At 51.4% G+C, this 13642-nt stretch overlaps 1 protein-coding gene across 3 annotated transcripts in view; it reads left to right on the forward strand.

Moving 5' to 3' along the window:
- The first annotated feature begins 842 nt into the window (after positions 1-842).
- Positions 843-13642, forward strand: part of ANKRD6 (ankyrin repeat domain 6) — a 45895-nt gene continuing 33095 nt past the window's right edge. Inside the window, exon 1 of one of the 3 annotated variants that reach the window (XM_061567755.1) lies at positions 843-1169. The gene's annotated coding sequence lies outside the window, so the exon portion shown is untranslated. Of the gene's footprint in view, positions 1170-8724; positions 9177-13263; positions 13402-13642 lie in introns of those variants that run through there. The other 2 variants (XM_061567747.1, XM_061567764.1) reach the window with 2 other exon arrangements.

The following is a 13642-nucleotide window of genomic DNA, read 5'->3' on the forward strand; positions in this document are numbered from 1 at the left end:
AACCTAGGGGAGGTCCAGGACACCAGCTGCTTCCAATTCAGAAATTAATCGTGGTGAATGCGGAATCGTCGTGCAGTGAATGAAATACGACACCGCTGTTCACACAACTCTCACCTGCAAAATTTCACGTAAACACGCAGATACAATCTCCCTTCCACGCGAGTTGAACACACCCACATACACACATGGCCCGTACCTACACCCACCCACCGACACACAACCGGCACACAAACTCCCTCTCCCCACTCGTGAACACCCCCACCTACAAATACAGGTTACCTACACCCCACCCACCTCCACACAATCTCCCTCCCTCCCACGCACACACCCACCAACACACACAGTACATACCTACACCCCCACCCACCTACACACAATCTCCCTCCCACGCACACACACCCACCTACACACACAGTACATACCTACACCCCCACCCACCTACACACAATCTCCCTCCCTCCCACGCACACACCCACAATACACACAGTACATACCTACACCCCCACCCACCTACACACAACCTCCCTCCCTCCCACGCACACACCCACCAACACACACAGTACATACCTACACCCCCACCCACCTACACACAACCTCCCTCCCTCCCACGCACACACCCACAATACACACAGTACATACCTACACCCCCACCCACCTACACACAACCTCCCTCCCTCCCACGCACACACCCACCAACACACACAGTACATACCTACACCCCCACCCACCTACACACAATCTCCCTCCCTCCCACGCACACACCCACCTACACACAATCGATACACCCCCTCCCCCACACGCTCGTGAACACACCCACCCACCTACACACACATACAGACACAGTACCAACACCCCATCCACACGAACACACACACCCACACACACGTACGCACCCACGCACAGCATTGTGACAGCTGTCACTGAGCGAATTTGGAGTTGTGTACAAAGAAGAAGAACACCACCGACATAATCCGCTTACTTAATTAATTTCATTAGTGTCAGTAAGCAGGTTACTTCGGTTCACTGAGTGCCATTGGTGGACGGGGCAGGCCACGTGTGGTTTAAATGGACAGGTAGGGTCCCCCAGGTGTGTTCATCCCATCCCGGTCATCGCCTGCAGCGCTGCGGCCTTCAGACGGAAACTCGCTCCCTCCCTCCCAAGGCTCCGCGTGAGTTTCGCGTCGCTCCCACCTTGTCGTGTCCACGTCTGTGCTTCGTGTGTGCGTGCGTTGTTGTTGTTGTTCTTCCCATTGCCGTGTGTGTCTCTGTGCTTCCGTGTGTGTGTGTGTCTCTGTGCGTGTGTGTCTCGGTGCTTCCGTGTGTGTCTCCGTGCGTGTGTGTCTGTGCTTCCGTGTGTGTCTGTGCTTCCGTGTGTGTGTCTCTGTGCGTGTGTGTCTCGGTGCTTCCGTGTGTGTGTGTGTCTCTGTGCGTGTGTGTCTCGGTGCTTCCGTGTGTGTGTGTGTCTCCGTGCGTGTGTGTCTCCATGCGTGTGTGTCTCTGTGCGTGTGTGTCTCCATGCGTGCGTGTCTCCATGCGTGTGTGTCTCTGTGCATGTGTTTCTGTGCTTCCGTGCGTGTGTGTCTCTGTGCGTGTGTGTCTCCGTGCGTGTGTCTCCGTGCGTGTGTGTGTCTCCGTGCGTGTGTGTCTCTGTGTGTGTGTGTCTCTGTGCGTGTGTGTCTGTGCGTGTGTGTCTCCGTGCGTGTCTCTGTGCTTCCATGTGTGTGTGTGTCTCTGTGCGTGTGTGTCTATGTGTGTGTCTCTGTGCGTGTGTGTCTATGTGTGTGTCTCTGTGCGTGTGTGTCTATGTGCATGTCTCTGTGCGTGTGTCTCTGTGCGTGTGTCTCTGTGCGTGTGTCTCTGTGCGTGTGTGTCTCCGTGCGTGCGTGTGTGTGTCTCTGTGCTTCCGTGTGTCTCCGTGCGTGTGTGTCTCTGTGCGTGTGTGTCTCCGTGCGTGTGTCTCCGAGCGTGTGTGTGTTTCCGTGCGTGTGTGTCTCTGTGTGTGTGTGTCTCTGTGGGTGTGTGTCTGTGCGTGTGTGTCTCCGTGCGTGTCTCTGTGCTTCCATGTGTGTGTGTGTCTCTGTGCGTGTGTGTCTATGTGTGTGTCTCTGTGCGTGTGTGTCTATGTGTGTGTCTCTGTGCGTGTGTGTCTATGTGCATGTCTCTGTGCGTGTGTGTCTCTGTGCGTGTGTCTCTGTGCGTGTGTGTCTCCGTGCGTGCGTGTGTGTGTCTCTGTGCGTGTGTGTCTCCGTGTGTGTCTCTGTGCTTCCGCGTGTGCGCGAGCGCGTCGGGGAGCGGGTTGTGCCGGTGGTTCAGTGCGCGCTGCGCTACGAACACGGCTACCCGAGTTCGATTTCCGCTCACGGCCAACACCGGTAACTATTATTTGAACCGGTCCTGGGCCTCCCCTAGGTCGACTCAGCCTCAAATGAGCACCCGTGCGGTGTGTAAACATCGCCACTAGGGAGACACAGGCGGCCGGGCGTGGTGTTGGCCACCCACCCCCTGGTGTGCCAACAGCACTTGCCCCCGAAAGTCTGTTAAGACTACACGGGGGATCTTTGTCTCTTTGTATGTGCGTGTTCTCTATCTGTGTGTGTGTGTGTTTTGCGTAGTCCTGGCCAACCCACCCCTTAGTGCGCCACGTTGGCCTGCATCGGCGAGGCTATACGGGTGATCTTTGTGTAATGTGAATGCTTGCCATGCGTTCCTGCCGTTTCTCTTGGCAGCACTGCGGCTGACTTGCGGCTCCATCCCTCCCGTCTCTCTCTCTGCGCCACCCGTCCCGCGGTGACTCCACTGCTAGCTTGTCGATGTGGCCGTTAAGTTTCGATTTAAAGCTTTCGTGACTGCAGGGATTCATCTTCTTGGTTCTTTCGGTAAAGTCACGTAGAATGGAAATAATAAAATAAAAAAAATAAAACATAATAAAATAATTATCACGACGTTTCGGCCACAACGCAAGCAGCCGTCCTCAGGTGGAGAACAGGTCTGTCGAGAAGACAGACTCTTTGATTTAAAGCTTTCGTGGCTGCAGGAATTCATCTTCTTGGTTCTTTCGGTAATTCGGTACATTACTTCCCTTCTACGTGACTTTACCGAAAGAACCAAGAAGATGTGGCCGTTGTCCCGCGCGTTCCCCCGGGGTTCCGACTCCTGCCCATCGCTTCCTTCGACTGCTTCGGCAAGGATCACTCAATACCCCCCCCCCTCTTAATTGTGGAGCTTTAGTGAATGCAGGAATTACTATACCACCCGTCGACCTACCCATTGACATGCTAATTTTTTCTCTAACCCCCTCCCTCTCTCCGCCCCCGCCCCCTCTCTCTATTTAAGGCCTCGTCACAGAGACTTTCTCTCTCTGTGTGCCCATGTGTTGCTCTCTCTCTCTTTATGTATCTTGGTGATATCTGTCTGCTTATATGTCTGTCTATAGTTTTCTGGTTAGATTTTTGTTGCTATTTCATTTGTACCTGATGATGATGATTGCTTGTGTTGCAATCGAAACGTCGTATGCTATTATTTAATTTATTATCTTATCTTTATACGTGACTTTACCGAAAGAACCAAAGAGTACCCCCCTCCCCTTCCCCACGGCATCGTCCCTCCGCCTTCGTGTCACGCCACGGCTACTGACCGCAGCCTTCCTCCTACAGCCGCCCTCCCTTCCCCGACAGCCTCGGTTCCCTCGAGTTAAAGCTTACAGCCACTCTCGGCACAAACTCCGGTGCGAGTTCGAATAGCAGAGTTATGATTTCATCCATAATACAGGTTTTTTTTCTTTGCGGGGGTTAGATCGCGTAAATATGTGTCGTTAAACCCGCCACCACCCGACACAGCCTAATCTAGTAAGATTCACACTATGAGACCTCCTTTACCAGTGGCAAAATATGGTGATAGGTTTTTACCCTTTCAACTGGTACAAAAACTGACACCTTTATACCAAGGCATCATGTTTGCCATAACCACAACACAAGCAGTCAAAATGCAAACAAAAAGAAACAATCTTCTTGGTTCTTTCGGTAAAGTCACGTAGAAGGGAAGTAATAAAATAATAAAAATAAAACATAATAAAACAATTCTCACGACGTTTCGGCCACAACGCAAGCAGCCGTCCTCAGGCGAAGAATGAAGCACCACCAAGCTTGGAGCGTATATTTAAGCTGGGTTAGAGGGGGGGAGGTGGGAAGAAGAGCGCCTAAACAAAATAATTTGCATATCAAGAGGAATTCAGCATATGGAAAATGCGTAGGAGGTGGGCGGGGGGGGGGTCCAAATCAATACTATGCCCGTGCATTATGCAGGATTAGCAGCATCAAAGGGGGGGGGGGGTAGCATTAACAAAGGAAAGGAATGTTAATAGTATGTAGCTGCAGTTACTAAACAACCACGTAAAAAACTAAAGTATAAACTGCATAACAAACTAAAGCATAAACTACATAGCATCATCAGTATACTTACTATACTCTACAATAAGTTGAGTTACTAACAGTAAGTAATACATAAAAAAAATTTCTACGTTGTAAAAAATTATATAATATGCTTCCATCTAAACTTTATTCTCTTACATCACACGCGTCTATACCGTACTATATACTGCCATAGGCAAACCCAACATTAAATTACATACTGTATTGCTATAACACTATGTATTATTCTACCCACCCTAATGTGTATCAAAATGGTTTATTACGTCCTTCCAGTGATTGCTAAGCCAGAATCCATCTTCTCGATTAAAATTGTCTCTGTGTTTGTATATGTGGATCGCCTCATGAACGAATCTCTCATGATAGCCAGATGGCTTGCAGAGAACCTCTGTCTTGGAGAAGTCAATGTCATGTGAGCCCACTGAGTTGTAACAGTGATCTGCCACGGCTGAGGTGTTTGTCATCTCCCATTCATCTCTGCTTTCACCTTCCACGCCCTCGGCGTGTCGATGTGTTTGTCTAGAATTTCAGGGGTGGGGAACCTTTTTTCTGCCAAGGGCCATTTGGATATTTATAACATCATTCGCGGGCCATAAAAAAAAGAAATTTATGTTGCTATGTAAAAAGCTCCTAGATTGATTGAATTTCGAGTAGTGCAGTTGCCTTGGCAGGGCCAGACCAAATTATTTCGCGGGCCTTATATGGCCCGTGGGCCGGACGTTCCCCATCCCTGTACTCTAGATCACAACTGAGGCCTTTCTAGAATTACTTTCACTTATTCAGTTTGCTTCGAATCGCGTGCATACCGCCTAGTTCTGTTCCGTCTTTGTTTGCCTTGTTGAAAACATAAATGTGACTTAAAAAGCCAACCAGAGTTTTAAATACATAATCAAGCAATGGTGATGGTCTCATTCCGGTCATTAATGACATTACGTATAAAACCATCGCATTAAAGTTGGTTCTGCACTCAATCTGGGCCACCAGCGCTAACAATTAAAACAAAACAAAAATCTGTTTTGGCTGTCATGAGTCTAACATTACTCTCATGGCAGAGTCGGTGATCAATTGCTGCCAACTTTATGGAACACGTCATTTGAAGGCATCTCAGACGCTGTTCTGTGATAACTGCTTCTGTGGGCCATTCTCTAACACGACGGGTGGCACTGCTCTGCAAGAGATCTGAATGGGTACTTCATCTGGTTACATGATGTCTGGTGAGGTGGAGGTTTTGGAGTGGGCGCGGTGGGGTGGGGGGGACACCTATAGCCCAGCAAAGGAGACTTGTGATCTCACTGGATTTGCACCTGGTGAGATTAAGTCTGTCGAGCAAACTTTGGAGACAAGCGTCGGTGGATCACAACGGTGCGTGAAACTTACACAGCCAGTTGTCCAGAAAATGTGAACGCGGAAAGTGGATTTGTGAACCCATCTGTGCGGATCTTTAGACGTGATCTATTTGTGGGTTGCATCTGTCTGCTCCCCTCTTTCCTTAGAGGAAAACACGTTTGAAAATGAAATTGGCCAAACATCTCAATGCAGGATTCTCCCGAAGTAAAGTTTGGAGACTCACATTTTTCTGGTAAATAAATGACTTGTGATTTTCATCAGATGAAGCATTTGTGTACCATGTATAATTGTAAGTCGGTGCCCTTTGTTTAACCTGGTGAAAGTTCATTATGATTAATTGCCTCTTTCGAAAGAGAGAGAGAGAGATTGGTTGTTATAGTTATGTAAGGGGTCTTTCGACATGAACAGAATTCGTTGTGACTAAACAAAAGTGCGTTATGGTATAGAGAAATAAAAGCTAATGGATTCTTTTTTTGAGGAACGAAGTAGGAAAGATGAGTGAGGGGTGTAATGTTGAACGCATGGCAGTCACAACCAGTTTTTTTTATTCTCAGAGTTGACATTCGGCCAAATTAGGTGCAAAAGAAAATTTAATAAGATGTTTTTTTGGTTTACACGGTCATTGGTGACTGGGCCTGAGATCACGAACTCACCACACTACGGGACACTCAAAATAGCGAGTTGAAGTCACAGACATCTGCCTCGATTCAATTGTGGGATCTCAACGGTGCCAGCTCAGCCTTCTGATCTCCGAGCCAAACATTTTTTTCCTAACCACGAACCAACTTGCCCAACAGCCCTTACCCATGACCCTAGCCGACCCCCCTAACCCCCACTGCCCGCACCCACCTCTCCCGTGCATCACAAGCCCCACTTTTCACTTTCCGTTAACATTTCAGTGTTTTGGTGTTCATTGTGGCGTGCGTGCCGTCCGCGCCGTATCCGTTGTGTCCCTTCCTCCTCCGTCCTGGTGGAATGAGGCCCTGGCTGCCTGCGGTGTCCGGGCAAAATGAGGGCCTCACTCTGAATGCTAACTCTGATGACAATTAAACAAAGAGCAGGCAAACCCCCAGCCTCCGCTCCCCCCTCGTGCTGTGTCGTGTCCTGTTAGGGTCGCCATTATCGGAAAACCGCAAGAAATGGCTTGACAAGGATTCACATTGTAAACAAATCGCCAGTAACTTTTTTCCCCCTGTTCTAATCAATTGAAATTAATGCAAGAATTTAGCATGCTGAAGTACGGTCACATAAATTATGTATGTTGAACTTCTTTCGCACCGTACGTAGATAACCCCTCTAATGGCGACATTGGTGTGAGAAGGCATTTATCCAGAAGTGTATTGACAGAGGCCTGTAAGTTAAATGATGTAATCATAATCTGATGTTTATTTAACACGTCAGTTGGACACACTTTTCCATCCAGCTTTCGCTCCCTGAGGAAATCATGAGGTATTTCACAGTCATGAACTCCTGCACAGCCAAGGGAAATTGCTTTTCGTTTTACCCGTTTGCTGTTTTAATTCCGTTGAACTTTCATTGTGTGTGTTTTATCGTCTTTTCTATTCCTTGTGTCGTGTAATTTTCCGAGCGTGTTCATAAAGCGCCGTGAGATTCTGCCGTTTTCAGGCCCTATATAAATGCAAATCCTTATCCTTGTCAGCAGCCCCACCACATACAAAAACAAAGATCCCCCGTATAGCCTCAACAGATTGTTTGGGTAAGTGCTGTTAGCGAGCACCTATGAAGGCCGGGACAACACACGAGGGGGTGGGTGGCCAGCACCACGACCAACCTCCTTTGTCTCCCTAGTGGCGATGTTTTACACACCGCACGAGGTGCTCATTTGAGGTTGAGTCGATCTAGGGGAGGCCCAGTACCGTTTGAGATAATCGTCACCGGTGTCGGCCGTGAGTGGGAATCGAACTCGGGTCGCCGGGTTCGTAGCGCAGTGTAGCGCTGACCGCTACACTACTGCCCACCACGCGCGCACACAGACACACACACAGACACATAAACACACAGATACACACAAAGACACACACACAGACACACACACACAGATACACACAGACACACACAGACACACACACAGGTACACACACATAGAGACACACACAGACACACAGATACACACACACAGACACACACACATATAATTCTAGATTTGAAGTTTCGTGACTTCAAGAATCCATACGTTTTAGTTTTTTCGGTAAAGTCACGTGACTTTACCGAAAAAAACCAAAGAGTACACACACAGACACACACACAGACACACACACATAGACACACACACAGACACACACACACACAGATACACACACAGACACACACACATATACACACACAGACACGCACACACACACCGACACGCACACACACACAGACACACACACAGACACACACAGTAGCAGTGGGCTCAGAGTAAAAAAGGCCTCGTTCTGCCCGCTCCTTCTGCCCCATATTCTGACTCCACCGAACGGGCCGGTAGAGATGATCGTGAGCCTCCCTACCGTGACACGTGCGAAGTTGGTCCATCCTCCACTGCCCCAGCGTCGCTAGGGGGAGATGTTTGGTTGCTAAGGACAGGGGGGGGGGGATGGATGGAGTTGGGATCGGTTGGGATCGGTCCCTTGAGGAAGGCGCTTGACAGATGGGGAGTACACGATGTGCATATGGGCGATGGGGGTGCGGTGTGTCGATAGGGGGTTAGAGGCTATGGAATGGATGGGTGTAATAGGCTGTGGATGGGGGGGGGGATTTTGGGGGATACAGACTGTGGATGGAGGGAATTGGATAATCAGAGGGATGTGTCAATGTTGAACTTTTTCGCGTCGTACATAGCTAATCGGAGGGACGAGAGCGATGGGGGGGGGGGGGTAGGCTGTGGGGGCAGGGGGGATGTGTAGACTCTGGATAACGGGAATGGGGGTGATGGGGGAGCAGGCTGTAGATTTGAGAGATGGGTGAGCAGTCTGTCGATGGGGGTGGAGGGTGCAGGCTGTAGAGTTGAGAGATGGGTGAGCAGTCTGTCGATGGGGGTGGAGGGTGCAGGCTGTAGATGGGGGTGGAGGGTGCAGGCTGTAGGCTGCTGGCCACGTTCCATCTGGGTTCTCGCCTGGGCTGCTGGCGAGGAGACCATTAGCATGACAAACGAGCACGAGGGAATGGGGTGGCCGCGCTGGGACCTGCTGGGGATGAGAATGTGAGGGTGGAGGAGGCTACGACGGGGTTTAGCAGCAGGCACTGGGTAGGGCTGGGGCAGTGGGGTGGGGGGAGCAGAGGGGGCAGGTCGGGGTACAGGGGTGGGGGACACAAAGCTTCGAGTTTGAGGAGTGCGGGCGAAATCTGCCAGCCGCCGTTGTTGTTATCGACGGCGCTGCGAGGAGGACAAACGTCGCGTCTTCGGTACGTCCGCGCTGTGCGTCTCTCGTCTGAGTTGCGGCGTTTGCTGAGTCGCTTGTCTCGGTGGGGCCACCCCCCTCCACCCCCCGTGCCGCGGCACGGGCACGGGCAGCCGGGAATGAACGCGCGCATGCTGCCGATGCGGAGCGTCACGTCAAGTGACCGGGCACCCCTCGGGCTGCATGGCCGATGCTTGCCGTGCGCGCGTCTTAAACTTCCCATTCAGACTCGAGCGCGTGTTCCTATAGTTAACATGCCTTGGCGCCTGTGCGTAATTGCGAGTTGGGCAGCCAAGCCCGCACTCGCCCGGGGTTTAATCGCCTCTCTCCTCGCAGTGGCGAACGAGACAGCAGCGGGGCAACGTTCGATCTTCTGTTGCCACGAATGACGCCGCCGTGGCCAATACAGCGCCTGTTGTAGCTAATACAGCGCCTGTTGGAGGAATTCACTCCGAGGTGCCCCGTGGAACGGAGAGCACAGCGCTACTACGGACGATTGTCCTTGATTGACGCACGTGTACACGCAGAGCGAGAGAGTGAGTGTCCTGGGAGTGAGAGTGGGAGTCTGTGTACACGCAGGGCGATGTGTCCTGGGGGTGAGAGTGGGAGTCTGTGTACACGCAGAGCGAGAGAGTGAGTGTCCTGGGAGTGAGAGTGGGAGTCTGTGTACACGCAGGGCGATGTGTCCTGGGTGTGAGGGTGAGAGTCTGTGTACACGCAGGGCGATGTGTCCTGGGGGTGAGAGTGGGAGTCTGTGTACACGCAGAGCGATGTGTCCTGGGGGTGAGAGTGGGAGTCTGTGTACACGCAGAGCGATGTGTCCTGGGGGTGAGAGTGGGAGTCTGTGTACACGCAGAGCGATGTGTCCTGTGGGTGAGAGTCTGTGTACACGCAGAGCGATGTGTCCTCGGGGTGAGAGTGGGAGTCTGTTTACACGCAGAGCCATGTGTCCTGGGGGTGAGAGTGGGAGTCTGTGTACACGCAGAGCCATGTGTCCTGGGGGTGAGAGTGGGAGTCTGTGTACACGCAGAGCCATGTGTCCTGGGGGTGAGAGTGGGAGTCTGTGTACACGCAGAGCGATGTGTCCTGGGGGTGAGAGTGAGAGTCTGTGTACACGCAGGGCGATGTGTCCTGGGGGTGAGAGTGGGAGTCTGTGTACACGCAGAGCGAGAGAGTGAGTGTCCTGGGAGTGAGAGTGGGAGTCTGTGTACACGCAGGGCGATGTGTCCTGGGTGTGAGGGTGAGAGTCTGTGTACACGCAGGGCGATGTGTCCTGGGGGTGAGAGTGGGAGTCTGTGTACACGCAGAGCGATGTGTCCTGGGGGTGAGAGTGGGAGTCTGTGTACACGCAGAGCGATGTGTCCTGTGGGTGAGAGTCTGTGTACACGCAGAGCGATGTGTCCTCGGGGTGAGAGTGGGAGTCTGTTTACACGCAGAGCCATGTGTCCTGGGGGTGAGAGTGGGAGTCTGTGTACACGCAGAGTCATGTGTCCTGGGGGTGAGAGTGGGAGTCTGTGTACACGCAGAGCCATGTGTCCTGGGGGTGAGAGTGGGAGTCTGTGTACACGCAGAGCGATGTGTCCTGGGGGTGAGAGTGAGAGTCTGTGTACACACAGGGCGATGTGTCCTGGGGGTGAGAGTGGGAGTCTGTGTACACGCAGAGCGATGTGTCCTGGGGGTGAGAGTGGGAGTCTGTGTACACGCAGGGCGATGTGTCCTGGGAGTGAGAGTGGGAGTCTGTGTACACGCAGAGCGATGTGTCCCTGGGGGTGAGAGTGAGAGTCTGTGTACACGCAGGGCGATGTGTCCTGTGGGTGAGAGTGGGAGTCTGTGTACACGCAGGGCGATGTGTCCTGGGGGTGAGAGTGGGAGTCTGTGTACACGCAGGGCGATGTGTCCTGGGAGTGAGAGTGGGAGTCTGTGTACACGCAGGGCGATGTGTCCTGGGGGTGAGAGTGGGAGTCTGTGTACACGCAGAGCGATGTGTCCTGGGGGTGAGAGTGGGAGTCTGTGTACACGCAGGGCGATGTGTCCTGTGGGTGAGAGTGGGAGTCTGTGTACACGCAGGGCGATGTGTCCTGTGGGTGAGAGTGGGAGTCTGTGTACACGCAGGGCGATGTGTCCCAGGCGTCGTGAGTTACGTTATCTGGGTGGGTGGGGGGTGAGAGAAGGATGCACGAGAGGGCTGAAGTTCGTTCTAACCGATTGGATTCCCGGCGCCAAGTTGTGTTGGGGAGCTTGCGGTGACACACACGAGGTTTCGTGACCTCGTCAGTCCCAGTCGTTCGTGAGCTGCGTTGACACGGCGTGTGTGGATTTGACGTGCATCCCGAGAAAGCCCTCTTCCGCGTCCACATTTCGTTCGACGCACTGCAAGCCGACGCGTCTCGTTCCCCTGGTTATCTTCGTGTTCCGTGGCCTGTCGAACAGCGCTGCTTTAATTTGCCCACTTAGCATCGAGGCAGCGAATGATGGCAGCATCAAGTGAAAAAAGCTGGCTCTTTAACGGAAAGTTGTGCGCTAGGAATTCCTTTCACTGGAACATATTTCCGTGTGTACGGGTTTTTGTTGTTGTAGTGTGTGGAGTGGGGGGGGGGGCGCTCTTGTACTGGGTTGTGACTCGGGCTGTTATTCTCTTTCTCCCCTCCCCTCCCCACCACTCCCAACCCCCCATCGTCCAGTCTTTTATACGATGAATTCAACCGTGTCGTTTGCAAATATTTAATTCCGGGCCCTTATAAACCCTTGCGGGCTGGCGTGGCCATTGACAGTTTCTCGGCTAAGCGTTTACCATGCTCACGAACAGCCAGCGGCGATCCTCACAAGCAGTTCTTGTTATCTGTAGCTGAACGTCCTCGTGACCATTCGCATGCAACCTCGAGGCCGATCGAAATTCGGTTTCGGTTTCGGCGCCGAAAGTTGGTAAATGGCCTCTTTCGGCATAGTTTCGGTTTCGACCGAAAGTTAATTTTTAAATCCTTTATATTAAGTTCGCTTGCTTGCTTGCGTGCTTGCGTGCTTGCTTGCTTACGACCGTGCAAATCTTTCGGTCGTTTTTTAACCCACTTCCCGTGATCCAATCGAGCTGACATTTTGCACACAGACTCGTTGTGCGAGACAATTAATGTTCGTGAAAAAAAATCCTAAATTTTACACTGTTTAGGGAAAACAATTAAATATTTAATTACCAATTGCTTAATGCTGGCAGACAATCATCTGACCCATAGGTGGCAGCCATCTCAAGCCAGAGGACGAGAGGACTCTAGCCGCCACGCATATAAAGGATTAACTTTCGGTTTCGGCCGAAACCAGAAATTCAGTTTCGGCCGGCCTCTAATGCAAACCAATTCGGTTCGCCGTCGTATTTATGCAATCGGCAATAATGCATTATAGCAGCGGTGCACATGCACAAATCACAAAAACTCAACACACGTGTCAATAACACTGCCCTCAAAAATAATGTGTAAGATAGGTGAGATCTTTGGCAAATTCCATTGCTTGAAACACCACTGCTTGTACTCGTCTTAATTTTAGGGTGATGAATGTGTTGACTTTTTGCGCACTCTTGGATATTATTTTTCATCTGTGGTGAAAAACATTTACCAAATGAACATAAACCCAATCCGTTGCTTGAACGAGGATTAACCTATTTTTGCACGCACAAATCCTGGAGATTAAACCATTTGCTGTCCGGCCTTCACCATCATGCAATGGCAACGGCTCATCTCATCACAGCTGGGTAATGGGCCTATGTAAGAAGAAAGCAATTTTATATCTGCACATATAAATAAAACATCATTTAGCCATCAGCATATCGCCTTTCCAGAATCACATATATCATGCAGCGTTTGTCTTAAGCGAGCAAACGCGCGCAGACTGGTTTTCCGCTTCTTTGGTCTCATCAGCAGAGTCCAGCTTGTTCAACCAACGCGTTGCCTCGACGTTTACTGGCCCCAGGGGGTGCTCCGTTTTAAACGACGGTGGGCCCTCTTGTGCCGCCTTACCATCGCCGCGTTCCCATTTTCGCCGAGGCAAGGATGGTGGTGGTGGCGGAGGGGTAGAAGCTCAACCTCTTCGTGTGAAGGGGCTGGCGTGGCGATGGTTGGACTTGTTTCTGGGTGTGGCCGGAGGGGACCCCCCCCCCGCCATGCGCGTTGCGTTCGCGAGCTGGTGCCACTTTCTACTTTCTCACGCGCCTCCTTCGCTCACAAGACCTCGAGCCACTCGAGGTGGGTCCGTCCATTTGTTTTCAGTTTCATTTCATTTATTTGGTGCAGCCCTGTGAGCCATTCGGCTCTTGAATCGGGTGCAACCGCAACAAACAAAAACATGAACAAGAAAACATCTTAAAGTGACTATGTGACTATGCGCAAACAGAAAATCTAAGAAAAGACAGCAAAATGTTGCAGAAAAAGCACCGTACACCAACGCTGTGTGCAAAAATCCCAGTGGGATGCAAGTCAAACAACT

This window comes from Lethenteron reissneri, chromosome 5 (genome assembly GCF_015708825.2).
Source record: "Lethenteron reissneri isolate LAM-NWPU_2019-01 chromosome 5, ASM1570882v1, whole genome shotgun sequence".
Taxonomy (NCBI): domain Eukaryota; kingdom Metazoa; phylum Chordata; class Hyperoartia; order Petromyzontiformes; family Petromyzontidae; genus Lethenteron; species Lethenteron reissneri.